A 26,827-nucleotide genomic window follows, 5' to 3' on the forward strand; every position below is an offset into this window, starting at 1 on the left:
ACGAACTTTTTCCTCAATATGCAGTTCTTGCTCTCGCTTCTCTGCTTGGAAGTCATCCGAGCACAGAAAATTTCCTTGTAGTAAGCAAAGATCCACTTGTGCCTGTCATCCCATAGTGAATTCATCACTTTGTCGTTTTGCAAGTTGTATTTCTGTATGAGGTCCTTCCATGTCCGTTCAAATTTTGGCAGCATTAGTGGGTGCTTTAGCACAATAGTTAGTTCATCCTTTAGTTTCTCGTGTGCCTTATACAACAAGGCGAGGTGGTCTTTGTATCATGATGTGCCACCGACACAACTTATGTAATGTATCTCGGAGGCTAGTTTTTAATGCTTCCTTCATCGAAGAACATTGGTCTAAGAGGCACAAATAGTGTTTTTTATTAAGTTGTTTATGTGTAAGAAAGATGGAAGAAATATAAGGGTACCAAACAAACGTAAGTATAGAGGTGTTGTATTTGTACCTGTGAGGATGCAGATTGGCGGCTTGTTGTTCATACACCTTAGGAATGTTTTGAAAACCACTCAAATGACAGTATTGTTTCATCTCGCACAAGGGTGATAGCAAATATGGTGCTCTATAGATGATGGTTCACTCCCACGAAGACTCCCAGTGGCATGTGGAATTTGTTAGTTTTATATGTCGTGTCAAATGTAACGCTGCCTCAAAAATCTTCATACGATCCTTTGCAACTTGCGTTGGCCCAGAAGATGTCTCTTACAAGATTATCTGCATCAACGTCATAATCGTAGAAGAACTCTGGTTTGATCTTCTGCATCTCCTCGGAGAAATCTAGAAGTTTCTTGATGTCATCTTCAGACTCCTCTCTAGCAAACTTATGTTTCCTGCATTTCAAACATAATGCAAACTCATCTTATCAAATAGGAAATAATTATCCACAGAATTCAGAAGTGATATGTTGTGTGACGTGCTTACTTGTTGACCAAGTCACGGCTAGTATGTCCCATGAACTGCATACCACCGGACATACGCGACAACATTGACATCATCTATGTGTGTGCGTGGTTGTCCAGCTGCATGTCCTTCACCAACTTGTCAATCAAGGATCGTCTCTTTTGTGTGAGTGCATGTGCAAAAGCATCCCGAGGCTTTCTAGCATCTTGTGATTGTGGTTGAGCTCAAGCATTTCTATCACAAATCTACCATTCTTCCTCTTTTTCACTCTAATTCTTGCTTTGCAGCCAATCCTTCTTGACGTCTTCTCACATTTCCGGTCATAATATGACATAGTCTGCTTGTGCGCCCCTTCTCTTGAGCAGACAATGTAGGCATTTGTCTTGTGTTTTGCCCACTTGCGTATGCCAAACCCTGCATATCTTGCGTAAGTGTTGTAGAAGTCCCATGCTTTGTCGTACATGGTGAACTTCATTCCAATGGCAGGTATGAGGTTCGGCGGCATGTTTTTATCCTGCATAAAGTGCAATGCTCTATGAGACAAAGTGTACTATTCTTTTTAAATACGAGGACTGCATACGTGTTAAGAAAGCACTTCAATGTTACTAAGTTTCAGAAGAGTCGACTGCATTAGATGTCAGGCCAAACTTCACTTGAAATATCAGCGTGCACTGCAATGTTATCTGAATGGACTACAAATATTATTATTTTTTCCGGACATAAACTTACATGTGTGTAATGTCGTTCATCCGGTGGCGTTTGTAGCTCATCAGGTTGTATTGGACAAGGTGGGTTTATAGAAGATCTGCGTAGTTGAGGATCTCGCAGTGGCAATAGTGAGGACCACATGTACCTGCCGTTGAATTCGGACCGAGGCACCCTTGGTGGTCACAGTGTTGAAGTTGATGCAGCAGGTCCACTTGGAGCTCTGAATTTTGGTGCAGGAGATCCACTCGGAGGTCTAATTTTTTGTGCAGCATGTGCACACTGAGCTCTGTTTTATGGTGAAGTAGGTGGATGCAGTGGTAATCCAGTGTTGTGGTGATGTCTCATTGGATTTGTTTGAAATTGTTAGAGCGGAGGCACATCATCATAATCATCATCTTCTGGAACATCATGGTCAACAGCATCACCGTTGTCTATTCGGATATGCTGTCCAAATGTAGTGTACTTGTGCGTGTACTCTTGGTTGAGAACTATTATTGGCTCATCTTCATCATCATCATCATCTTCATCATCCTGTCAGTGAGTGCCATCCCACATGAGGGTGACATCGTCGTCATCTTCGACTACCTCTTCTTCCTGGAAAAAATCTTCTTCCGAAGAGTATTGCACCCTGTTTGTTGTCGCGAATCTTAGGGGTAACCCAGCCAGGCTCTTGTGGAAGAAGCTTGACTCTTCCGAAAGTTGATGGTCCCTGGGTTGTCAATTATGCGCGGCATTTTGTATCTGTTGAATTTCATTTCCCGCACAAAACGGCCGAGCTGCTTTGTCAGGTAAAATGAACTGAATCATACGAACTGCAATGTGTATGAAAGGGTACTGCAAACTAATGCACGCGGACTGCATCATCCCGTATGGTGAACTGAAGTTATTGAGCGTTCTAGACGTTGCTCAAGGTGAGTGGAGACGGAGGATTTGCGTTGAAGGTCGTCGGAGCCTTCATCCAAGAAGTTGCCATGTATGAGGGAACCTTGCGCATAGTTCTCCTTCCTCGAATTGGTGTTATGTCGAGGCAGCGCCAATCCACATCTGATGAAGGACATGTAATTGAAGACGCACCGCTCAACGCCATTGAAGAAGGCCAGGAGGAGATTGGTGTCGGCCCTACCAAGCTACTACTGCGGAAGAAGGCCGATATGCGAGCGGGGGAGGCACTGCTCGGTTGCTGCCGTGGAAGAACACCGAGAGGCGATGGGCGGTGGCGCTGCTTGGCCACTTCCGCGGAAGAAGGCCGTGAGGGGAGGGGCGCGTGGCTGCCGCCTGCTACCGTAGGAGAAGGCCGGGACGGGAGTGGCAGCGGTGCTCCCGGGCCACCATCGCGGGAGAAAGCAGGGCGGGGAGGGGTGGCATCACTCCAAGGCCACTACCACAGAAGAAACCGGGAGGGGAGGAGCGGCGGCGATCCCAGGCCGCTGCTGCGGTAGAAGGCGGAGAGGGGAGGGGCGGCAGCACTCCCAAGCCGCTCCGGCGGTAGAAGGCGGGAAGGTGAGGGTCAGCAGCACTCCCAAGCCGCCGCCGCGGTAGAAGGCGGGGAGGGGAGGGGCGGCGGCGCTCGGGGTGGGGGATGTGCACACTAAGCCAGGTGTTATCAAAATAAGACTCTTAAGGGGTGTTATCATAGTAGACCCACCCTATACACACACACGCACACACACACACACACACACACACACATATATATATATATATATATGCGTGGAGAAATAACCACATCGGGTGGATCTGATCGGGCGGCCATAGCCAAAGGATGAAGAGCACGTGGCAACCATCATCAATGATTGTCATCCTGACTTGGGCGGAAAACCCCAAATTTTGGACGGCTTTGCCAAAATGAATTAAGTTTGGAACGAACCTTTAGCGTGGTCAAGGACACCAGATAAAGTTTCATTACCATATGAAATTTGAGCATTCATAACGGAACATCATATACTGGAAGAGATAGAATAGAGGGAAAACAGGGTCCTGGGTATTTCACTTAGACAAAGAAACACAAACACCCAAGAGAAAGGCTATGAGTGAAATACATTCTGACTAACACAAAATCCTTTAACCGAAAGGCAACTCAACAAAGGGAAATTGTGGTGGTGTGACCCACCATAGAAAAACTGTATGACCCCGAGCATCGCACAATTATCCTGGCACCCAATTAGACTAGTTCTTCGTTAATGTATTCACTCTCAGAAAGAAAATTTCACTTTGTCAAAATTTCCAAACTCTTCGAGTGTTGTGCACCCATTCCTTCTAAGATGTGGAAGTGATGGTACGGGTGTCGAGTCCAGCTTACTGCACATTTGCGGATTCTGGGATATTTAGCTCACACCGTAATGCGCCGAATATTTTCTCATCCAAGGGCTTGCTGAACATGTCAGCGAGATTATCTTCAGTATTGACATGACTGATAACTATATCCCCTCGAGAAACATGATCGTGAATAAAATGATGTCTGATGGCAATATGCTTGGTGCGAGAATGTTGCACTGGATTGTGTGAAACTTTGGTCGCACTCTCATTTTCGCAGAATAGAGGAATCTTCTTAACCTTGATGTCGAAATCGTTCAGAGACTACTGCATCCATAATAACTGAGTACGACATGCGCCAACAGCAATATATTCGGCCTCATCCATAGAGAGAGAGACACAATTCTACATCCTTGATGACCAACATACTAAAGATCTGTCGATGAAATGGCATGTCCCCGAAGTAGATTTCCTATGAACCAGGCCACTTGCATAATCTGAGTCTGAATATCCAATGAGATCAAACTGTGCTCTCATAGGATACCATAAACCTAAGGTGGGGGTGTGAGCCAAATATCTCAAAATACGCTTGACCGCTTTGTGATGTGATTCTTTAGGTGCAGCTTGAAAACGATCACACATACAAACACTCAACATAATATCAGGTCTGGATGCACATAGGTAGAGTAAGGAACCAATCATCGAATAATAAGCCTTCTGATCATAATCTTTACTATACACATTTGAGTTCAGTTGGCCATTCATGGGCATTGGAGATCTATAGCCGTTCGGTTTACAATTTTGCATTTTGGACTTCTTCAGACAAATTTGTCAGACTCAGAGCTCCGCGGACCCAAAACAAGGTTCGAACTCTCGGGCATGAGCAAAGGACTCCGCTAGGCTATGGCTTGCAGCCCAATGCCTCACGTCCTAGCTCCGTCGTGCTTGAGCAAGCGGAAGAGGAAAGGAACATGAGATTTACCCAGGTTCGGGCCACCTTGCGATGTAAGACCCTACTCCCTCTTTGTGGTTGATTTCCTCGAGAGGAGAATGAGTATGAAGTAGTACAAGGGAGAGCTGCCTCGTGATGGCTCGAGGGTTGAATGGATCGGATGGACTCAACCTCGAACCCACCTCTCTCTAATGTGCAGGCTAGCCTATACTTATACTGGACTGGTCCTCTTCCCCCAAGGCTTTAGGCAGGAAGGAATACCACTGCGGCCAATTTGAAAGGGGACAGTAGTACACCCTATCCTAACTAAAGGTGGTCTTCTCCTGCAAAGCTTCTGGTCGTGACGCGCAGGTGGGCTCGGTGATGATTTTCGTCCTAGCGGGTCCATGGTCTTGGTCTCGTTGCACCGGAATGGCAACCATTGGGGGATTCCTTGGGAACCCGTGTACATATTTGCCTCCTTAGCACCAAAGAGGATAGTGTCCTTGCCTCCACCCACTGGCACCCTCCTGGCTTCGCTCGTCCATGTGCCTCATGAGGCTAGGTGGCACGCCTAGAAGTATCCGCCCCTTAGGGGGCCTCGTGAGGTAACCTCGGGAGACCTCCCTGCAGGAGGCCTTGATGTGGTTCGCCTCGTGAGGTGGGGGCCCTCGTGAAGTCTTGGTATTGGGCCGCACGAGCCATGGAGACGGGCATGGGTACCCCTGGTCCCAGAGCTCCAACAGTAGCCCCCGAGCTTGCGATGCGCATGACCCTTCTTGGAGGCAGAGGTGAAGAAAAGGGGCGAAGTGATGTGGGCCCCAACCGCATGTGGGCCAGGCTTGACGTGTGGCGCACGACGAGGCATGGAATGCCTCCACTTCCCCGCGACTCCTTAGCAACCGCCCGGGCTAACAAAAGCCTGGTGCACACCGCGGGGCCATCATTGCATGAAGGCGAAGGGGCGTAAACCGCCCCCTTCAACTGATATAAAAGGGTGAGGGGTCGGACCCCTCGGCCCATCTTTGTCTTCTCGCCTCCTCATCTCCGAACTTCGCCGTTGTTGGCATAGTGCCCCTGAGGAGGTTCTCCGCTGAAGAGAAGGGCAAGGCGACAATGGAGGGAGCAGAGCCAGCGCAGCTTGCAAGAAGGCGGGGCCGGCCCCGCATGTCTGGGACTACACCCGTGGCGACTCCCCGGGGACGTGAGCGTCCTCCATTGGTTGCTTGCACTGGCTCCGGCAGTCGTGGGGGCCGACGCGGTCACGCTCATGGGGGCCGACGCGGCCATGGCCGAGGAGGAAGGAACAGCACGGCCACCAGGCCGCCTCTGGCCCCGTCCCACTTTGTCGACTCAGCCTGCAAGTTTTTCATCTGGATGAACACTCCGCCCCGCACCTGGATCCAACTCCCAAACTCCTTAACGGAGAAGCTGGTGGCGGACACGCCCCTTGGGTTCTGGCTGCAGCCGGATGGCTGCTGCGACAAGTATTCCTGGATGGAGCCTGAGTTCACTCATGTCAGCTTCGTGCACCTGAATCAGGGGTGGAAGTCATTCACCCACGCCCGCGGCTTGAAGGAGGGGCACACCCTCCACTTCAAGTTCGACGGGGCCGCGATGCTCTTCGTGAAGGTCTTTGGGGAGGCCAGTGGCTGCCTGGGGTGTTGCATGGAGATAGACAGTAGTGGTGATGGCCTTTCCTCCGGAGATGACACCAGCGATGGCAGCAGCGCCACCTCTAGGGGAAAAGGGAGCGATGATGACCCCGACGAGCCACCACGCAGCCGTGTCAAGGCGGAGGAGGACTCTGACTAAGCGTTGGCAAGGCCGGAGCTGGAGCCCCAGGAGTGGCGGCCTTCGAGAGTAAGTTTTATTTTGTTTCTTCATTTCCTACATCCGAACAACATGAGCCCTATGGGGGCATCTCTGGGACCTAGTCCCCAAGCAAGCCTCAGCCGTCGCTAGTATGCTAGGTCCCGATGCCTACGGCAAGGCCAGGAAGTGAGGGGCTCGAGGTTCGGTAAGAGCTCCTGAGCCTCGATGCTCAAGAGGTCCCCCTTGACGCGCAAGCGGCTCTTGATAGAAAAAGGGGGGCTCGCCCGTACGACATTGCAAAAATGATGGCAAAACCTTATTGGTAAGAGTCACGCAAGTCGCGAAGAGTACGACTTAGCTTAAGGTCCAGAGTGAGGCATCCGTAGCCTACGGGGGATCCATGCCTCGTGGGGCGCACTTCTTTGGAGCCTGATTCCTTGTGTACCTTATCTCTGTGATGATTCAATACAAGTCTCGTGAGGGCTGCACAAAAAATTGACGTTCTTTATATTTCAAGCAATGTCGACACCACTGGGCCGCACCCCTCTTCTCATACTCCCTCGCAAGGTTTGACCTTCTTTTTCCTTGCTCGCCAAAGTGCTCTACGTCCTTGGGACACGGCCCTCGAGCGACGCTCAGTCATCGCTGGTATGTCAAGTCGCAATGCCTGGGACAAGGCCAGGGGGTGAAGGCCCGATAGCTAGTAAGAGCTCCTGAGGTGCAATGCTCAAGAGCTCCCCTTTTAATGCGCAAGTGACTCACATGGAAAAGAGGTGGCCCGCCTTGCAAGGGTCATGATGGAAGGGACTCCGCCAATGATATCGTGGTGTATAAGGTGATTGTACTTAGCTTTTTGTGGGCCAGGTCGCCGCCTGACTGAGGTCGACCCCCCTGAGGCGGGAAGGCGCTGTCTAGGCACTATTCGGGTGCATGTCCCCTAAAAACTCCTTCACATCAGTAGATTACGAGCTACAAAAGACGATGTGTGCCTGCTGATCTGCTCATGATAGTTCCGCGAGGAGATAAGGCACTAAGGACCTGACGAGGTGATGTGCAGGGGGCTGGCCCGTGAGCCAGAGCTCTGTCACTTTGGTTTATCAACACTACAGGGATGGACCCGAGCATAGACACCGTGCCACCAGCCCCTGCTCATGGGACAATCAGGAGGAGAGCCTCTAGCACATGGGTCCTCAAGGGGAGACACCTCGGGACATAATGCGGTGTCATTATGCATGGTTAATGATTAAAGTAACTCATGAAAGCATAGCTGGTTTTGATACATGAGCAAAATGATGTAGCTATAGGGACCGACCCTAACCAGCCTGAGGATAATGCAGCCCGTGGGGTGCCCTCAATTGAACAAACCAAAAAGTCACCTGGCAATGTTGTTGCGGGAGCGTCGAGGGAGTCGATGAAGCATGCCGTGGAGGTTTGCTCTTCACGAGTAGGGTGGCTCTTGAGGCCCGAGAGGCTCGCGAGGGGCCAAAGCCTCGTGAGTCATCAGTACTCGGCGCCAGGCCTCATGAGACGCCAGCACGAGCTGCGTGAACCGCTAGTATGTGGCGCCCGTGTTTAGCAGGCCGACGGGCATGCAGATGTAGTTGCAAGGGAAGCCCCCGCCCCGGCCGACACGCGATGGCCAGAAGAGGTCTTGGGAAGCGTCCCTGTTGAGGCCCGGAATGTTGAGGCAGACTCTCAGCTCACCGCCCACTTCGGGAGCGGTAGCCGAGTCGGTGGGCCATGCGGTCCGACACTTGCCATGCATGGTCCGTGCTTCCTATAGTTCGCCGATTGCCTTGGTGATGAATTCTTGTGCTCCAAGCGCCTCGCCCCTTGTCCCTTCCTTGTGGGGACGCACATTGAAGGATGCCTGCAGGTGGTTCCCGAGCACCTCCCTTGTCGTCCTAGTTAGGTCAGATGCTCTCCAATTGGAAGCCCCTGAGCTCGTCCTGAGGGAGGCGTCTGGCGCGCCTTCCTATGCAGGAGGAAGAGGCGCCCCGGCGGTAGGCGCGACACCTATGGCGTTGCCGATGTGTTTCTTGGCCACAAGATGGCTCTTGGGAAGGGGCTTATTCTTCCTTGCGGGGGTAGCCTCAAGGGGCGCAAGGTCGCCTTCGTCGTCAGAGTTCTCAGCCACTGTGGCCCGGTAGGCATGCTCGAGGGAGCAGACCGCATCCTTCTCATCACAAGCGATAGTGATGACGCTGCATCCCTGCAACTTGAGTACGTTGTAGCCATGATGGGCAACCACCATGAACTGGGCGAGGGCAAGGTATCCCAGGATGGCATTGTACGGGAGGGCAATGCAGGCCACGTCAAAGTCGATCAGCTCAGTGTGGTAGTTATCGCGCTTGCCAAAGGTGACAGGGAGGCGCACCTACCACAGGGGAGTGGAGGAACCGTCGGTCACCCTAGAGAATGGCCTGGTGGTTATGAGCCGGTTGTAAGGCACTTGAGGCGTCTCGAATGTCTCCACGGAGAGGACATTGATGGCGGCGCCACCATAATGAGGGTCTTGGTGACTGAAACATTGCTGATGGTAGGCGTGCACAACATGGGCAGCGTGCTAGAAGTGGTTGGACACCTGAGGTGGTCCTTGGAGTCGAAAGTGATGGCATACTGTGACCACTCGAGGGGACACATAGCCTCAAGACTCGGGAGGTCCGCGTTCACCTCAAGAGAGAACTCCTTGAAGAGGAGGTTGGAGGCGGGCATCTGAGCACCGCCGAGGATGCAGGAAATCACGCGAGGCTCTTGGTAGCCCCCAGCCCCTCATCTTGCTAGTTGTCGTCGTTCCTCCTGGGCGACATTGGCAGAGGCAGAAGGCCAGCGTTGCCCTAAGGAAAAGCCTCATGAGGCTGATCACGCCAGGCACCGTCACGAGGCTGGTCATGCCAGCCATCCTTGCAAGGCTAGTCACGCCAGCCCTAGAAGGGGTTGCGGTTGTCCCAATAGCCTCCACTGCGGCCTCCTCCACGGCCGGAGCCACGGTTGCTATGCTCAGGGCAGCGGCCCAGGTGCTCGTCCCAGAGCGCCCTGAGCTCCTGACAGTCATCGATGTTATTGGTGTGCACATGAAGACACAAAATGGGCGCCCGTCCTCGGGGGGCTCGTCACGGTCACGGCCGCGCTTCAGCTCAGGCTTTGCCACCAGCACGATGGGGCCCTTATGCTTCTCTTTCTTGGCCTTGGCCTTCTTGTCCTCGGGATCAATGTCTGGGTAGTTTAGGAGGGAGAGGCGGCCTTCCTCCGCCCTCACGCACTTGTCGACCAGGTTGAACAGCTCCAGTGTGGTGAGCAAGTCATCTTTGATGGCGAGCTCCTCGCTCATCCTTACGTCTGTTACACCGTCGGTAAACTCCGAGATGATGGCTTCGTCTGAGGCCTTCAGGATCTTGAGGAGAACTTGGGTCAAGCACTGAATTTACTTGTGGAGAGTCTCGCCCGGGTGCTACTTCATGCGTTGCAGGTCATTCATGGTGAGGGCACAGTTGCGGGTGCCCTGGAAGTTGGCGATGAACCGCTTGCGGAGCTCATCCCACAAGGAGATCGACCCCCCCCACTGGAGGTGAATGAGCCAGGAGCGTGCGCCGCCCTCCACGGCCATGGAAACCAGTTCGCCATGACCTTGTCGTTCCCGTTCGCCACCTCGATGCTCAGCGCGTAGAGCTGGAGGAACTCCATAGGGTCGGGGATGCCGTCGTAGCATGGGGTAGCTCTGGCTTGAACTTGACTGGCTAGACTACCCGTCACAGCTCACGAGTGAAGGCACGGCAGCCCGCTGCGCTCACAGGCGTGGCCGGTACGAGAGGGGTGTGGTCTTGACGCCCACACGCCGCAACCTCTAGAATGGCCCGATCTTGGTGCTGACGCGGAGGTGGTGGAAGTGCATGCGCGTGGTATAGCGGCTACTACACAGCCTGGCAACTAGGCTCGTCCCGCGTCGGCGCCAGCGATCCACGCGGCGGGTCACGTGGCCGCGCCTCGCGCCTTGGCTCGACATTGTCGCTGCGTAGGGGAGGAGGCGGAGGCGCACCGTGCACCACATTGCCCGCGTGGGGCTGCGGAGGATAGAACGAGTGGGAGGGCGCCGGGGCCTCGCCCGCGGTGTTGATGAGCTCGGTGATTCGGCCCAGCCAACCATCATAGTCTTCGTTGGCGGGGCTGTAGCACGGCAGCTCGCGTGCCATGAGCAGTGCAGCCTGCGCGTTTGCCGGCCCGCAGCGAGCGTGGGAGGACAAAGTCATGGCCAGAGTGACGGATGGCATGGCGGTGCAGCCATCGTGCTGCATGGAGGGTGGTAGAGAGGAGTCATGCTGCTCATGAGCGGTAGGGTCGGTAGCGCCGTTGCCCGCAGAAGAAGAGGAGTGGCGGGGGGCGCCGCGGCCCACCGATGTCGTTTGGGCGACATGGGCGGCCCGATGCTCGGCATGAACACGAAGAGCATCGGCCATGGGGGTGGTGAAGTGAAGATGGAGCGAGGCAGACAAACTTTGGCATGCCCCTACCTGGCACACCAAATGTTGGAATCGGGGCTCCGCGGACCCAAAACAAGGTTTGAACTGTGCGTGAAGCACTCTGCTAGGCTATGGCTTGTAGCCCACTGCCTCGCAGCCTAGCTCCGTCATGCTTGAACAAGCGGTAGAGGAAAGAAAACTAGATTTACCCAGGTTCGAGCCCTCTCGAAGAGGTAAAACCCTACGTCATGCTTGATTGTATTGATGTGCTTGTATGATGATTACAGAGTTAATCTACCACAATATCGGATGAACTAAACCCTAGATGAGTAGGATGATGGTTCTAGCCTCTATGAACTAAACCCTCTGGTTTATATAGACACCAGGGGTACCTAGGGTTACATGTGATCGGGTACCATCAGGGGATAAACATGCCGACTTTACTATCTGGACTTGGAAGATACACCAAGGCTTCGAAGGTTTCCTTCCTGAACACGTAGTCGCTTATAGCTCGGCCTTCCAATGATGGATCAAGAGTGGCCCAACTGTCCGGCCTACGAGAGATAGATCGGCAGCCCGGGGACCCATTAGTCTGGGACACCCTCAACCACCGCATTCTATTCCACCCATAGTGCTATGTCCATGGCTTATGCTCATGTATTGCATGGGGGTTGAAAAAGCTAAAGCGCGTTAAAAAGTATGAACCAATTGCTTGGCTGACACACATGATTTATATTTTGAGTAAAGAAGATGGAGCATGACAAGGCTATATGATTTTGTAGGGATAGAATTCTTTAGCATTTTATTTTGAAAGGCATGATTGTTTGTTGGTATGCCTAAGTATTGATGTCTTTATGTCAAATTATAGACTATTGCTTCGAATCATTCAGATCTTAATATTCATACCATAAAAGAAAGATTACATGATAGACATGATAAGTAGCATTCTGCATCAAAAATTATATTTTTATCTTTTACCTACTCAAGCATGAGCAGGAATTAAGCTTGGGGATGCTTGATACGTCTGCAACGTATCTATAATTTTTTTATTATTCCATGCTATTATAGTATTAGTCTTGGATGTTTTATATGCATTTATATGCTATTTTATATCATTTTTTGGGACTAAGATATTAGCCAAGTCCCAGTGTCAGTTCCTATTTTTTGCTTGTTTTTGCCTTTTCAGAAAATCAATATTAAACGGAGTCCAAAATGAGAAAAATCTTTGGATTAAATTTTTTGTGGACCAGAAGGGACCAAGTAAGGTTCAGGAGAAGACTAGAATAGCCACGAGGGAGTGACAAGCTCGCTAGGTGCGCCCCAGGGGGGCGCCCCCACAGTTGTGGGCCTCTCGTGGCACCTCTTGACCTAATTCCACCTCTATAAGTTCCCAAATATTCCCAATATACTAGAGAGCCAACCTAAACACTTTTTCCGCTGTTGCAAGTTTCTGTTCTTCCGTGGTCCCATCTGGAGGCCTTCTTCGGTACTCTGCCGGAGGGGAAATCAATCAAGGAGGGCTTCTACATCAGCCTTGTTGCCCTTCTGATGAGGTGTGTGTAGTTCACCACAGACCTATGGGTCCATAGCTAGTAGCTAGATGGCTTTTTCTCTCTCTTTGACTTCAATACAATCTTCTCCTCGATATTCTTCGAGTTATATCTTATGTAATATTCTTTTGCGGTGTGTTTGTTGGGATCCGATGAACTGTGGGTTTATGATATGAATATTTATGAATAATAATTTAGTCTTCTTTCAACTCTTTTATGCATGATTGATATAGCTTTGTATTTCTCACCCGTCCATCCCTTTAGTTTGGCTAAAAAGATGAAGAAAATATTCCCTAGAGGCAATAATAAAGTTGTTATTTTATATTTCCTTATTTCATGATAAATGTTTTTTATTCATGCTAGAATTGTATTAACCGGAAACTTGATACATGTGTGGATACATAGACAAAACACCATGTCCCTAGTAAGCCTCTAGTAGACTAGCTCGTTAATCAAAGATGGTTAAGTTTCCTAACCATAAACAAGTGTTGTCATGTGATGAACGGGATCACATCATTAGGAGAATGATGTGACGGACATGACCGGTCCGTTAGTTTAGCATAATGATCATTTAGTTTTATTGCTATTGCTTTCTTCATGTCAAATACATATTCCTTCGACTATGAGATTTTGCAACTCCCGGATACCGCAGGAATACCTTGTGTACTATCGAACATCATAACGTAACTAGGTGATTATAAAGATGCTCTACAGGTATCTCTGTAGGTGTTTGTTGTGTTGGCATAGATTCAGATTAGATTTGTCACTCCGACTATCGGAGAGGTATCTCTGGGCCCTCTCGATAATGCACATCATAAGAAGCCTTGCAAGCAAAGAGACTAATGAATCAGGATGATGCATTACGGAATGAGTAAAGAGACTTGCCGGTAACGAGATTGAACTAGGTATGAAGATACCGACGATCGAATCTCAGGCAAGTAACATACCGATGGACAAAGGGAATAACGTATGTTGTCATAATGGTTCGACGGATAAAGATCTTCATCGAGTAAGTGGGAGCCAATATGAGCATCCAGGTTCCTCTATTGTTTATTGACCAGCGAGGTGTCTCAGTCATGTCTACATAGTTCTCGAACCCGTAGGGTCCGCACTTAAGGTTCGATGACGATTTTGTATTATATGAGTTATGTGATTTGGTGACTGGCTGTTGTTCGGAGTCCCGGATGAGATCACAGACATGATGAGGAGTCTCAAAATGGTCGAGAGGTAAAGATTGATATATAGGATGATAGTATTCGGACACCGGAAGTGTTTTGGAGGGTACCGGGTACATACTGGGTCACCAGAAAGGAGTTTCGGGCAACCCCGGCAAAGATATGGGCTAAATGGGCCGAGGGAAGGATAGACCAGCCCACAAGGGGCTGGTGCGCCCCTTTCCTTGGCCGCAGGCCCTAGAGGAAGAAATGAAGGGGCGCCACCTCCTCCTGCATTTCCCCCTTGGTGGGAGAAAGGAAAAGGGGGGGGGCGCCACGTCCTCCTTCCTTCCCCGCATTGCCAAAAGAAGAAAAGGGGGGCGCCAGCCTAGGGCAAGAGCCCAAGTAGGATCCCTCCTACTTGGGGCGCCGCTAGAGCTGCTTCTCCCGCCCTGCCACCTATATATACATGGGGAGGGGTGAGGGAAATATGTCCTAGACGCAATAATAAAGTTGTTATTTTGTATTTCCTAATTTCATGATAAGTGTTTATTATTCATAGAATTGTATTAACCGAAAACTTTATACATGTGTGGATACATAGACAAAACACCATGTCCCTAGTAAGCCTCTACTAGACTAGCTCGTTGATCAAAGATGGTTAAGTTTCCTAACCATAGACATGTGTTGTAATTTGATAACGGGGTCGCATCATTAGGAGAATGATGTGATGGACAAGACCCATCCGTTAGCTTAGCATAATGATCGTTTAGTTTTATTGCTACTGCTTTCTTCATGTCAAATACATATTCGTCCGACTATGAGATTATGCAACTCCCTGATACCGGAGGAATGCCTTGTGTGCTATCAAACGTCACAACGTAGCTGGGTGATTATACAGATGCTCTACAGGTATCTCCGAAGGTGTTTTTTGGGTTGCAATAGATCGAGATTAGGATTTGTCACTCTGAGTATTGAAGAGGTATCTCTAGGCCCTCTTGGTAATACACATCATAAGAAGCCTTGCAAGCAAAGTGACTAATGAGTTAGTTGCGGGATGATGTAATGCGGAACGAGTAAAGAGACTTGACGGTAATGAGATTGAACTAGGTATGAAGATACCGATGATCGAATCTTGGGCAAGTAACATACCGATGGACAAAGAGAATAATGAATGTTGTCATAACGGTTCGACCGATAAAAGATCTTCATAGGATATGTAGGAGCCAATATGAGCATCCAGGTTCCACTATTGGTTATTGACCAGAGAGGTGTCTCGGTCATGTCTACATAGTTCTCAAACCCATTGGGTCCGCACTCTTAACGTTCGATGACAATTTTGTATTATGTGAGTTATATGATTTGGTGACCGAATGTTGTTCGGAGTCCCAGATGAGATCACGTACATGACGAGGAGTCTCAAAATGGTCGAGAGGTAAAGATTGATATATAGGACAATAGTATTCGGACACCGGAAGTGTTCCGGAGGGTATCGGGTACTTATCGGGTCATCGGAAGGTGTTTCAGGTACCCCCGGCAATCCTATGGGCCATACGGGCCTTGTGAAGGAACACACCATCCCACAAGGGACTGGTGCACCCTATAAGGGTATAGGAGGAAGAGAAGGAAAGGGAGGGAAAGGAAAGTGTGGATTAGGATTCCCACTTCCTTCCCTCACCCCCCCCCACCTCGTTCCTTCCCCTTCATGCATACATGGAAAGCGGGGAGGAGGGCAAGGCAGGGCCCCTAGGGGGCTGCGGCCAACCCTAGGATGCCCCTGGCTGCCTCTCCTCCCCTGCCACCTATATATGTGGGGAAGGGGCGCCTCACAAGGACACAACATCAATTGTTAGCTGTGTGCGGCACCTCCCTCCACATTTTATGCCTCCAGTCATATTCTCGTAGTGCTTAGGCGAAGCCGTGCGCGGATAACTTCATCATCACTATCACCACACTGTCGTGCTGACGGAAGTCTTCTACTTCCTCGACACTCTGCTGGATCAAGAGTTCGAGGGACGTCATCGAGCTGAGCATGTGCAGAACTCGAAGGTACGTGCGTTCGGCACTTGATCGGTCAGAACAAGAAGAAGTTCAACTACATCAACCGCGTTGTCAAACGCATCTCCTAGATAGATCTTGAATGAGCGTAGGAAATTTTTGATATTGCATGCTACGTTCCCCAACAGTGGTATCAGAGCCAAGTTTATGCGTAGATGATATGCACAAGTAGAACACAAAGAGTTGTGGGCTGTGATCGTCATACTGCTTACCACCAGTGTCTTATTTTGATTCGGCGGTATTGTTGGATGAAGCGGCCCGGACCAACCTTACATGACCACGTTCATGAGACCAGTTCCACCGACAGACCTGCAACTAGTTTTGCATAAAGGTGGCAGGAGGGTGACTATTTCTCCAACTTTAGTTGAATCGAATTTGGCTGCGGCCCGTCCTTGTTGAAGTTTAAAACAACAAACTTGATAAATCACCATTGTGGTTTTGTGCCGTAGGTAAGAACGGTTCTTGCTAGAAGCCCGTGTAGCAGCCATGTAAAACTTGCAACAACAAAGTAGAGGACGTCTAACTTGTTTTTGCAGGGCATGTTGTGATATGATATGGTCAAGACATCATGTGATATACATTATTGTATGAGAGATCATGTTTTGTAAAAGTTATCGGCAACTGGCAGGAGCCTTATGGTTGTCGCTTTATTGTATGAAATGCAAACGCCATGTAATTGCTCTACTTTATCACTAAGCGGTAGCGATAGTTGTAGAAGAAATAGTTGGCGAGACGACCCCGACTCTACGATGGTGATCAAGGTGTCGAGCTGGTGACAATGGATATCATGACGTTGCTTTGGAGATGGAGATCAAAAGCACAAGATGATGATGGCCATATCATGTCACATATTTTGATTGCATGTGATGATTATCTTTATGCATCTTATTTTACTTAATATGGCGGTAGCATTATAAGATGATCCCTTAACTAAATTTCAAGGTATAAGTGTTCTCCCCGACTATGCACCATTGCAAAAGTTCTTCGTGCTGAGACACCACATGATGATCGGGTGTGATAGGCTCTACGTTCACATACAATGGGTGCAAGCTAGTTATGAACATGTGTAATACTCAGGTTAAACTTGACAAGCCTAGCATGTACAGACATGATGAACATAGAGATGTTCACCATTGATGACTACTCCATCTCACGTGATGATCGGACATGGTTTAGTTGATTTGGATCACGTATCATTTAGATGACTTGAGGGATGTCTATCTAAGTGGGAGTTCTTAAGTAATTTGATTAACTGAACTTAATTTATCATGAACTTAGTCCTGATAGTATTTGCAAATTATGTTGTAGATCAATAGCTCGTGTTGTAGCTCCCCTATGTTTTTTGATATGTTCCTAGAGAAAACTAAGTTGAAAGATGATAGTAGCAATGATATGTGGACTGGGTCCGTGATCTGAGGATTATCCTCATTGCTGCATAGAAGGATTATGTCCTTGATGCACCGCTAGGTGACAAACCTATTGCAGGACTAGATGCAGACGTTATGAACGGTTGGCAAGCTCGATATGATGACTGCTTGATAGTTTAGTGCACCATGCTTTACGGCTTAGAACCGGGACTTCAAAAACTTTTTGAACGCCCCGGAGCATATGAGATGTTCCAAGAGCTGAAATTGGTATTTCAGGCTCATGCCCGTGTCGAGAGGTATGAAACCTTTGACAAGTAATTTACCTACAAGATGGAGGAGAATAGCTCAATCAGTGAGCATGTGCTCAGAATGTTTGAGTACTACAATCGCTTGAATCAAGTGGGAGTTATCTTCCAGATAAGATAGTGATTGGCAGAGTTCTCTAGTCACTATCACCAAGCTACTAGAACTTCGTGATAAACTATAATATGAAAGGGATGCCGAAAATGATTCCCGAGCTCTTCGCGATGCTGAAATCAGCAAAGGTAGAAATCAAGAAAGAGAATCAAGTGTTGATGGCTAACAAGACCACTAGTTTCAAGAAAAGGGGCAAGGGAAAGAAAGGGAACTTCAAGAAGAATGGCAAGGAAGTTGTCACTTCCAATGTGAACAAAGGTATATTTGATATACATGTTATTCATGTGTACCTTGCTAGTGCTTGTAGTAGCCCCTTGGTATTTGATACCTGTTCGGTTGCTAAGATCAGTAACTCGAAACAGGAGTTGCAGAATAAATGGAGACTAGTTGAGGGTGAAGTGGCGATGTGTGTTGGAAGTGGTTCCAAGATTGATGTGTGTTGGAAGTGGTTCCAAGATTGATACTTTCGGGATTGGTCTTGAACCTAAATAAATGTTATTTGGTGTCTGTGTTGAGCATGAACAAGATAGGATCGTGTTTATTGCAATACGGTTACTCATTTAAGAGAGAGAATAATTGTTGTCCTGTTTACATGAATAAAACCTTCTATGGTCATACACCCAATGTGGATGGTTTACTGAATCTCAATCGTAGTGATACACATATTCATAATATTGATGCCAAAAGATACAAAGTTGATAATGATAGTGCAACATACTTGTGGCACTGCCGTTTAGTCATATTGGTGTAAAGCACATGAAGAAACTCCATGCAGATGGGCTTTTGGAATCACTTGATTATGAATCATTTGATACTTGCGAACCATGCCTCATGGGCAAGATGACTAAAACTCTGTTCTCTGGAACAATGGAGCGAGCCAATGACTTATTGGAAATAATACATACCGATGTATGAAGTCTGATGAGTGTTGAGGTTCGCGGCTAGTATCATTATTCTCTGACCTTCACAGATGATTTGAGAAGATATGGGTATATCTAATTAATGAAACACAAGTCTAAAACATTTGAAAAGTTTAGAGAATTTCAGAGTGAAGTGGAAAATCATCGTAACAAAAAAATAAAGTTTCTACGATTTGATCGTGGAGGTGAATATTTGAGTTATGGCTTTGGCCTTCATTTAAAACAATGTGGAATAGTTTCACAACTCACGCCACCTGGAACACCACAGCGTAATGGTGTGTCCGAACATCATAACCGTACTTTATTAGATATGGTACGATCTTTGATGTCTCTTACCGATTTACCACTATCGTTTTGGGGGTTATGCATTAGAGACAGCTGCATTCACGTTAAATAGGGCACCGTCTAAATCCGTTGAGACGACGTCGTATGAACTGTGGTTTGGCAAGAAACCTAAGTTGTCAATTCTTAAAGTTTGGGGTTGAGACACTTATGTCAAAAGGCTTCAGCCTAATAAGCTCGAAGCCAAATCGGAGAAGTGCATCTTCACGGGATACCCTAAGGAAACAATTGGGTACACCTTCTACCACAGATCCAAAGGGAAGATCTTTGTTGCCGAGAATGGAACCTTTCTAGAGAAAGAGTTTCTCTCAAAAGAAGTGAGTGGGAGGAAAGTAGAACTTGATGAGGTAATTGTACCTTCTCTCGAATTGGAATGTAGCACATCAGTGAAATCCGTTCCTGTGATGCCTACACCAACTAGAGAGGGAGCTAATGATGATGATCATGAAACTTTGGATCAAGTTACTACTGGACCTCGTAGGTCGAACACTGCATGTTACGCACCAGAGTGGTACAGTAATCCTGTCCTGGAAGTCATGTTATTAGATCATGGTGGACCTACAAACTATGAAGAAGCTATGATGAGCCCAGATTCCGACAGATGGCTTGAGGTAATGAAATCTGAGATAGGATCCATGTATGAGAACAAAGTGTGGACTTTGGTGGGCTTGTTCGATGATCGGCAAGCCATTGAGAATAAATTGATCTTCAAGAGGAAGATGTATGCTGATGGTAGTGTTACTATCTAGAAAGCTCGTCTGGTCGCAAAAGGTTGTCGACAAGTTCCGAGTGTTGACTACGATGAGATTTTCTCACTCGTAGCGATGCTTAAGTCTGTCTGAATCATGTTAGCAATTGTCGCATTTTATCAAATCTGGCAAATGGATGTCAAAATTGCATTCCTTACTGGATTTCCTAAAGAAGAGTTGTATATGATGCACCCAAAAGGTTTTGTCGATCCTAAAAGTGCTAACAAAGGGTGCAAACTCCAGCCATCCATCTTTGGACTGGTGCAAGCATCTCGGAGTTGGAATATATGCTTTGATAAGCTGATCAAAGCATATGGTTTTATATAGACTGATGGTGAAGCCTGTATTTACAAGAAAGTGAGTGGGAGCTCTGTAGCATTTCAGATATTACTAGATGACCCGTTGCGCCCATGAGGCAAAGGCCGAGCACAAGCCAGGTATTGGAGGAGTGTGCATTGAAATATGTAGATTGAAACATATATAAGAGCCTTTTCAGTTGGCATACATTTGGACTTATTTGAGCAAATATCCTTGATAAGGCATCTTTACACTAAGAAATTAAAAAGCAGAGCTTGCATAGTTGCAATGAGCCGAGAACATGCAGTAGACAAAGGAAGACTTTTTTAAAGGAAGTATTGCCGCCGCCGAAGCACAACTCATGATACTTCATGCAGCAAGCAAGTGATACTGATAGAAAATTATGCAGAGGCCCTTGGACGTGCACTTGAAGGCAAAAGCATGTATTGGTTTAGAAGCGCACCCAACAACAATCTAAGCAGCAAATGACCGACAATTAAACGCATAGGATGGTCTTAGGTGATTACATAAGATTCAAAAGCATGATAAACATAGAAGTCTTGGTAGGCATGTATACAAATGCTAAGTTATATAATAAATGGCTCTTGCAACTTGATTATATTGAGTAGACGATCAGGCGCAGTCCCTTGGAAGTGCATTTGAAGGCGAAAGCATGTGCTTAACATTTCTCCATGTGCGCCTGACGGAAGAAGTCGCTCCAGCCTTAGTGATGGCGGCCCTTTTGTCAACACCCATGATAGCGCAAAGGGCGAGAACAAACCAAACTTTCAAACCATGAGAGTAAGAATATTTAGAGACTGATCAAATAACTCCTTGTAGCATAGGTAAATAGATACAGGTATGATGTTCCTACATAGTGTTATATGTTATGTTGAAGGTTGGTTCATAGGGTATTGGATACTCTTAGCAATATTGAGAGACATCCAGTAAGAATTCAAAGTACATATTTGCATCAATCAAATATCTGCAGAGATGCATAGAAGGAAATGCACATACAACTTCACGGTTTTTTATGGACGAAAAGACCCACATCTAGACCTAAACATCACCGAAGGATGATACATGACACATGACTATTATTTCAGAATATAGAGCAAAGAGCCTATTCTAAATCTCTTGACATCACAACTCATGCAGGAAAAATGGACAAAATAAGACACTGCAATTCTCTCCTGAAGGTGAAACAGTGCGCCATGCCCCCTTCCCACAATCTGTAAACATAAACACAAACATAAAATCCTCAACAATCAGAATATCAGGGTGATTTTCTTTTGTATTGGGTAAGACATTGCAATAATCCATCATCTATTTGTAAAACATTTTACAACATTCACCCCATACATCAGGGGAGGGGGCTATAAGATTAGTCACATGCTACTCAAATACTTGTGCATGTCATTGTATCAATCCTCATTACTACTTTAGAGAAAAAGTACATCATATTCTCAGGTCGGCCGTAACCCTCAGGGATCAAGACAACGAAACCTTCCAAAGGGTTTTTGACATGGATATATGTGCGAAACAGTGGATCTATACATTGATGTCGCAAAAACAAAAGATGTAATTATGTGGCAATAGGAAGATGAATTCTGGGAGGTGGAAACCTATGGAGAGGCACACCAACACCATCTGTACATAATACAAAATTCAGGTCGAACCTGGAGTAGCAGGAACAATTACAATGTGATCAACAGTTCTAGTTCAAAACTTAACTGCTAGAGACATGATCATGTCTAGAGAGTTATCTGCCATGCTGAGAAACTGGCTTGGTTTCTCATCGGATGCTAGAAGCTACAATATAGAGTACAACACATATAAGATAGTGGCCAGCTATATACTTGCTTAGTGACAGAAAAACAGAGCAGCATTTTACCTGAATGGGATCAAGATGAAAATGAAAAAGAAATAAAGAGAGAGAGAGAGAGAGAGAGAGAGAGAGGTGAGCACCTAGTTCAGATTATCTTGGGGTAGCCATCTGTTCACGCCACCCATGTGTGGATGTGCACCTCGTTGGTGCTTGACCTTCTTGTTGCACCTACTGGTTTTGGCATCGGAGTGAGGAGGAAGAATGGGATGGACCCCAACGAAAGTCGCCGATGGGCATTCGCAGCTTGCCCCAGCTAGCCGCCACCATGTCTCCCCCGCCCTTCCCCTATGGTGGCGTGCTTCCCGCCGGTTTCCTGTTTGGAGGCTCAGCAGTGAGCAAATTTATGTCATTTTTTTAATTCTCTCAATGGATGAAACATTGCTATGGTTAAATGGTGTAAATTATATAGATTTTAGTTTGGGCATGGATATGTGGGAGAACATCTGTTTAAGTTTAGCAGCTCTGTTACAATGAAAGCTCGTGTGAGTCTAAATCCTCCTATAAAACGCTCATGATTAGCATGGTGAACAAACATAACATTTATAACTACAAAAGTCTAAATCAAGACAAAACTGGGGAAAAATCATCACAAACCTTGTACAGCTGCATTGAAGTTTAAAAGGTCATGCAGGAGATGCTGACTGATTTGCGGCTTAAAATGATTAAAACTAATAGGAGTATGTATAGAGTAACTGAACATATTTTTATCATTAACATATGTTGATACAGTATATAGAGCTCCATAGCTATTCAATGGCTAATGGAAGCAGTATAAGTCCTTCAAACATTAACTTTTTAATATTCTTCTTTGGCAAAGTATACATGGAATAAGATATTCAGTTTTGTGCACACCAAATGTCGTAAAGCAAAAATATACACCAAAAGAAACATCGCACGCTTTGGCCAATATGTTATATCTACCATTAAATAGATGAGAGGTTCATAACACACAAATAAACACAATAAAGGATGCCCACCCGCTTCTTATCCTGCCTTGCATCAATATATGCAACAACAACAAAGACTTAAGTCTCAGACAAGTTGGGTAGGCTAGAGGTGAATACTGATGGAAGAAATGTTGTGAGCAATTCCAAAATCCTAAATCGGATAGACAAGTATCACCTACTTGCACATGGCATCTACTTTTCAGCTCTGATGTAAGCATGGCAAAACAACCTATAATCAAGACAGGAACCATTGTATTTTAAGAAATTTAGTATGACGGTAAAAAATGGATAAACATTATTGAAGATGAATATATCTCATGAAGTAGGGCAAGAGATAGAAATCTGAAAGAATTGGAACGTAGGAGTGAAGTAGTATGGGTGTATTTTTGTTTGGGAACTGACCTTGCGATGAACCAACTTGGGTCGACGCACACATCATATAAAATGTACCAGACCAGGTACTACTACGGCTGACTCCACGAGGTCCACGAACATCCAATGACGTGAAACCACCGTCAGCATCAGATAGCTTAATTCATAAATCCGGGCACGTCCACCAAGCGGCTATTTCACATCTTCCGTACAAAAAACAAAGAATGTTTATTTGAAATGATTTACATGTGCTTTATGATATTTAAATCATAGAATTTGCTCTATCATCCATCAACATAAACAGTGAAAGAAAGTGAGACCAAAACACCTTTTTATGTAGAAGAGGCAATCAGACTATTTAAAAACATGGCATATATTTCTGCATACAACTCAATGTGAAGTGGAGTAGTGGCTGACCTTGCAAAGACTCCTTTTCTCGAGGGAGTTAAGCCAATATATTAGAGGCGAGTAGAGAGCGGTCGTACTTGTCACCGGCATCCACGTAGCCGCACCATAAGCATGAGGCTGAAAAGCCATAAACATGCAAAGGCTGCTTTCAAAGATTACACAAGTTACTCTCCAGGAAAAAAATATATAATTTATAGAATTATATCAACATGGAAAAATCTTTTGATCTCCATGACTCCACTGAGATTGGTTTGCCTGGGGACGGGGACCCATGCAGGACTATAGGATAGCAAAATCAATGAATCAAACAAACTGCAAGGCAATGGGAAATTTCGTGGCAATATAAGACCAGGAGGAGGGAACATGTGATAGCAGGGTAGATTCAGTTGGGGGTGATGAATCCCAAGCTCTCCATCGCCAAAGAGTCCCTCTTTTTCCCCCACCCTATGAAATTACTCTCAGTTAGATCAAGATAGTCAGGAATTCTCAAGCCTGTGCAAAATTTGTGATCCCTCAAACACGTCTGTAGATGACTATTCTACAATCGACTATATCAAAAGGTTCCACGACATTTTACATACTCGCACAGGGAAATCACAAGTGCCAGCGACCCCAAGCAGAGGTATGCCTGGGTGAGAGAGGGCGTACCATGAGGTGGATGCCCCGTAGGCAACGCGGAAGGCGTCAGAGATGTGGGCACCCCGCCGGCATCCATGGCAACACCCCACACCAGTAGTCCGAACGGCCGGGGATAGTCGGGGATGATGTTGGAGGATCAATGGACATGGTAGAGGAACGATAGGAGAGCACGGGAAGGTGCTGGCCCGCTCGGGTTGCTGGAGTGGGCCGGAATCGGCTGGCGGCTGCTGCCCTTCTCCAGATTGAGGTTGCACTCCTGGCCTCTCCTGCTCTAGATCGAGGCCATGCTCAGGAAGAGAGGCAGAGGAGGGGGCGGAGCAGCCCTTCTTTGGCCGCTGCCAGGCGGGGAGGTAGAGCTGCGACAAGAGGAGGCGGAAGGGAGAGAAGGAGATGGAGGAGTGGATGCGTGGCCGCCTCGAGCCAGCGCCACCGTCGCCGGGAAGCTCGCCTCCGCACCCGGGGTGGATGAGATTGGGGGGAAAGGGAGGGGACAGGGGGAGGCGGCTGAGGTGTGAGGAGGAGGAGCCGGTGGCTAGGGTTCTAAGGTGGGAGGAGGAAGAGACGAGTGAGGTGGGACGCTCTAGGTGGACGCGGACTCGTTTCCCTTTCCCTTTGCTCGCTCGCTCGTTGTTTCACTTCGCTCGCTCGCTATGGCGCACTATTCATTGCGTACATGGAGGCCTTGGTTGTGACTAACAACTAGATCATCCTTTATAAGTTTAAATATGTTGATGACATATTGTTGATTGGAAATGATATAGAATTTCTGGATAGCATAAAAGGATACTTGTATAAGAATTTTTCAATAAAAGACCTCGCTAAAGCTACTTATGTATTGGGTATCAAGATCTATAGAGATAGATCGAGACGCTTAATAAGAATTTCACGAAGCACACACCTTGACAAGATTTTGAAGGAGTTCAAAATGGATCAGTCAAAGAGGGAGTTCTAGCATGTATTGTAAATTGTGAAGTTGAGTAAGACACAAAGCCCGACCACGGCAGAAGATAGAAAAAGAATGAAAGTCATTCCCTATGCCTCAGCCATAGGTTCTATAAAGTACGCCATGCTATGTACTAGACATGTCGTGTTCCTTGCTATGAGTTTGGCAAGAGGGTACAATAGTGATCTAGGAGTAGATCACTGGACATCGGTCAAAACTATCCTTAGAGGACTAAGGAAATGTTTCTCGGTTATGGAGGTGATAAATGGTTCGTCGTAAAGGGTTACGACGATGCAAGCTTTAAGACTAATCTAGATGACTCTGAGTCTCAATCTGGATAAGTATTGAAAGTGGGAGCAATGTCAGGACCCCAATTCCAAGTCACACCGATATAGCATGTAACACATCATATCACTTTGCGACTTCACACACGGTACTCCCACGAGTGCCACCTTACCTGCCCCATGGACTGTTTGCGCCTTTTGGCTCACGTATATGATAGTTTTGCTAGCACCCATATGACAAAGAACCCGAGCCGACATGACTATCGTAAACCCAAGGTGGCACTAACTTACAGGGACAGGCATACATGACCCAACAACGAACGTGTCGATCAACAACGTATGAACCCAAGTCGTAGCAAGCTACACGGACTTAAAGGGACAACGCGTGACATTTCCCCGAAGGGACAGACAAAGGAACGAAGAAGAACACATGCCGACCAGCCTAAGTGCTCCAAAGCAGTAGCAAGCTAACATGGCTCGGTGGAAGCACTAGGAGACATTTCCCGGTAAGAGAGGCTACCAAGAATAAATAACCAGGTTGTCAGATCTCACACATACTAAGCATTTCAAATCATACACACAATATTCTTGATATGTGCAAATACAACATGGCATCAGAACAAAACTCTACATATCCATATAGATAGGGGTCACACGACCCGACACTCAAGTCATACAAACATACAAGAACATGTGGAAGCAAACTTGTCCGAGTACAGACAACTAGAAAGCAAGAAGGCTTGACGAAGCCTGTCTATCTACATAGGCCCTTCACAAGCTCAGGGTCACCACCTGGGCATGAAGTTACTCATCAACGTTGAGATCTACATAAAACCCATCGGGAGGGGCAGTGTTCTCCTCTGCAATAGTAATTAAGCAGACATTAGTACAAAGGTACTCAGAAAGACTTACATCAGATCCTACATACATGCACATTATCAACAAAGGGATGGTGGAGCTTATTGCAGCAAGCCAGCTTGGACTCTTGGCTAGTCTATCCTACGAATGATTGTATCTTGTAAATGTTTTGCGCATACGAGTCCACTACTCACCACAAGAATACCCTACAGTGGATCCTCTCCCGTCATCCTACGGAAGGGCCATCCACGGCACTCACACTTGTCTTGAGGCTTTTAGTAGTTTCCATTTACTTATCTATGAACTGCATAGGCAACCAAGTGGTCCTTTACCGCAGACGCAGCTATTCGAATAGATGATGTTAAACCTGCAGAGGTGTACTTCTTCACACATGCTCTCACCACTTATCGCCTTCTACACGACATGTACTCAGCAAACCTTTAAGTAGAAGACCAACGAGGGTGTCAGCCACGACCTAACTAAACACCCAAGTCCCTAGTCCAGGTTTATCGCCTATTCATGTTCCATCCGCAGGGAGTCCGGCCGAGGTTTCTA

General features: G+C 47.1%; 1 long non-coding RNA gene across 3 annotated transcripts; it reads right to left on the minus strand.

Moving 5' to 3' along the window:
* Positions 1-20,881: 20,881 nt before the first annotated feature.
* Positions 20,882-24,838, minus strand: LOC123044764 (uncharacterized). Of its 3 annotated transcripts, XR_006420333.1 has the most exons (6): positions 24,197-24,838; positions 23,558-23,992; positions 23,171-23,343; positions 21,902-22,134; positions 21,668-21,745; positions 20,882-21,165 (listed from the first exon to the last, which is right to left on the minus strand). It is a non-coding gene; the product is annotated as an uncharacterized lncRNA (long non-coding RNA). The 3 variants fall into 3 exon arrangements; XR_006420331.1 differs by lacking the exon at positions 21,668-21,745 and having other exon boundaries at positions 24,197-24,834; XR_006420332.1 differs by lacking the exon at positions 20,882-21,165 and having other exon boundaries at positions 21,428-21,745; positions 24,197-24,836.
* Positions 24,839-26,827: the final 1,989 nt, after the last annotated feature.

Source organism: Triticum aestivum, chromosome 2B (genome assembly GCF_018294505.1).
Source record: "Triticum aestivum cultivar Chinese Spring chromosome 2B, IWGSC CS RefSeq v2.1, whole genome shotgun sequence".
In the NCBI taxonomy this organism is placed as follows: Eukaryota; Viridiplantae; Streptophyta; class Magnoliopsida; order Poales; family Poaceae; genus Triticum; species Triticum aestivum.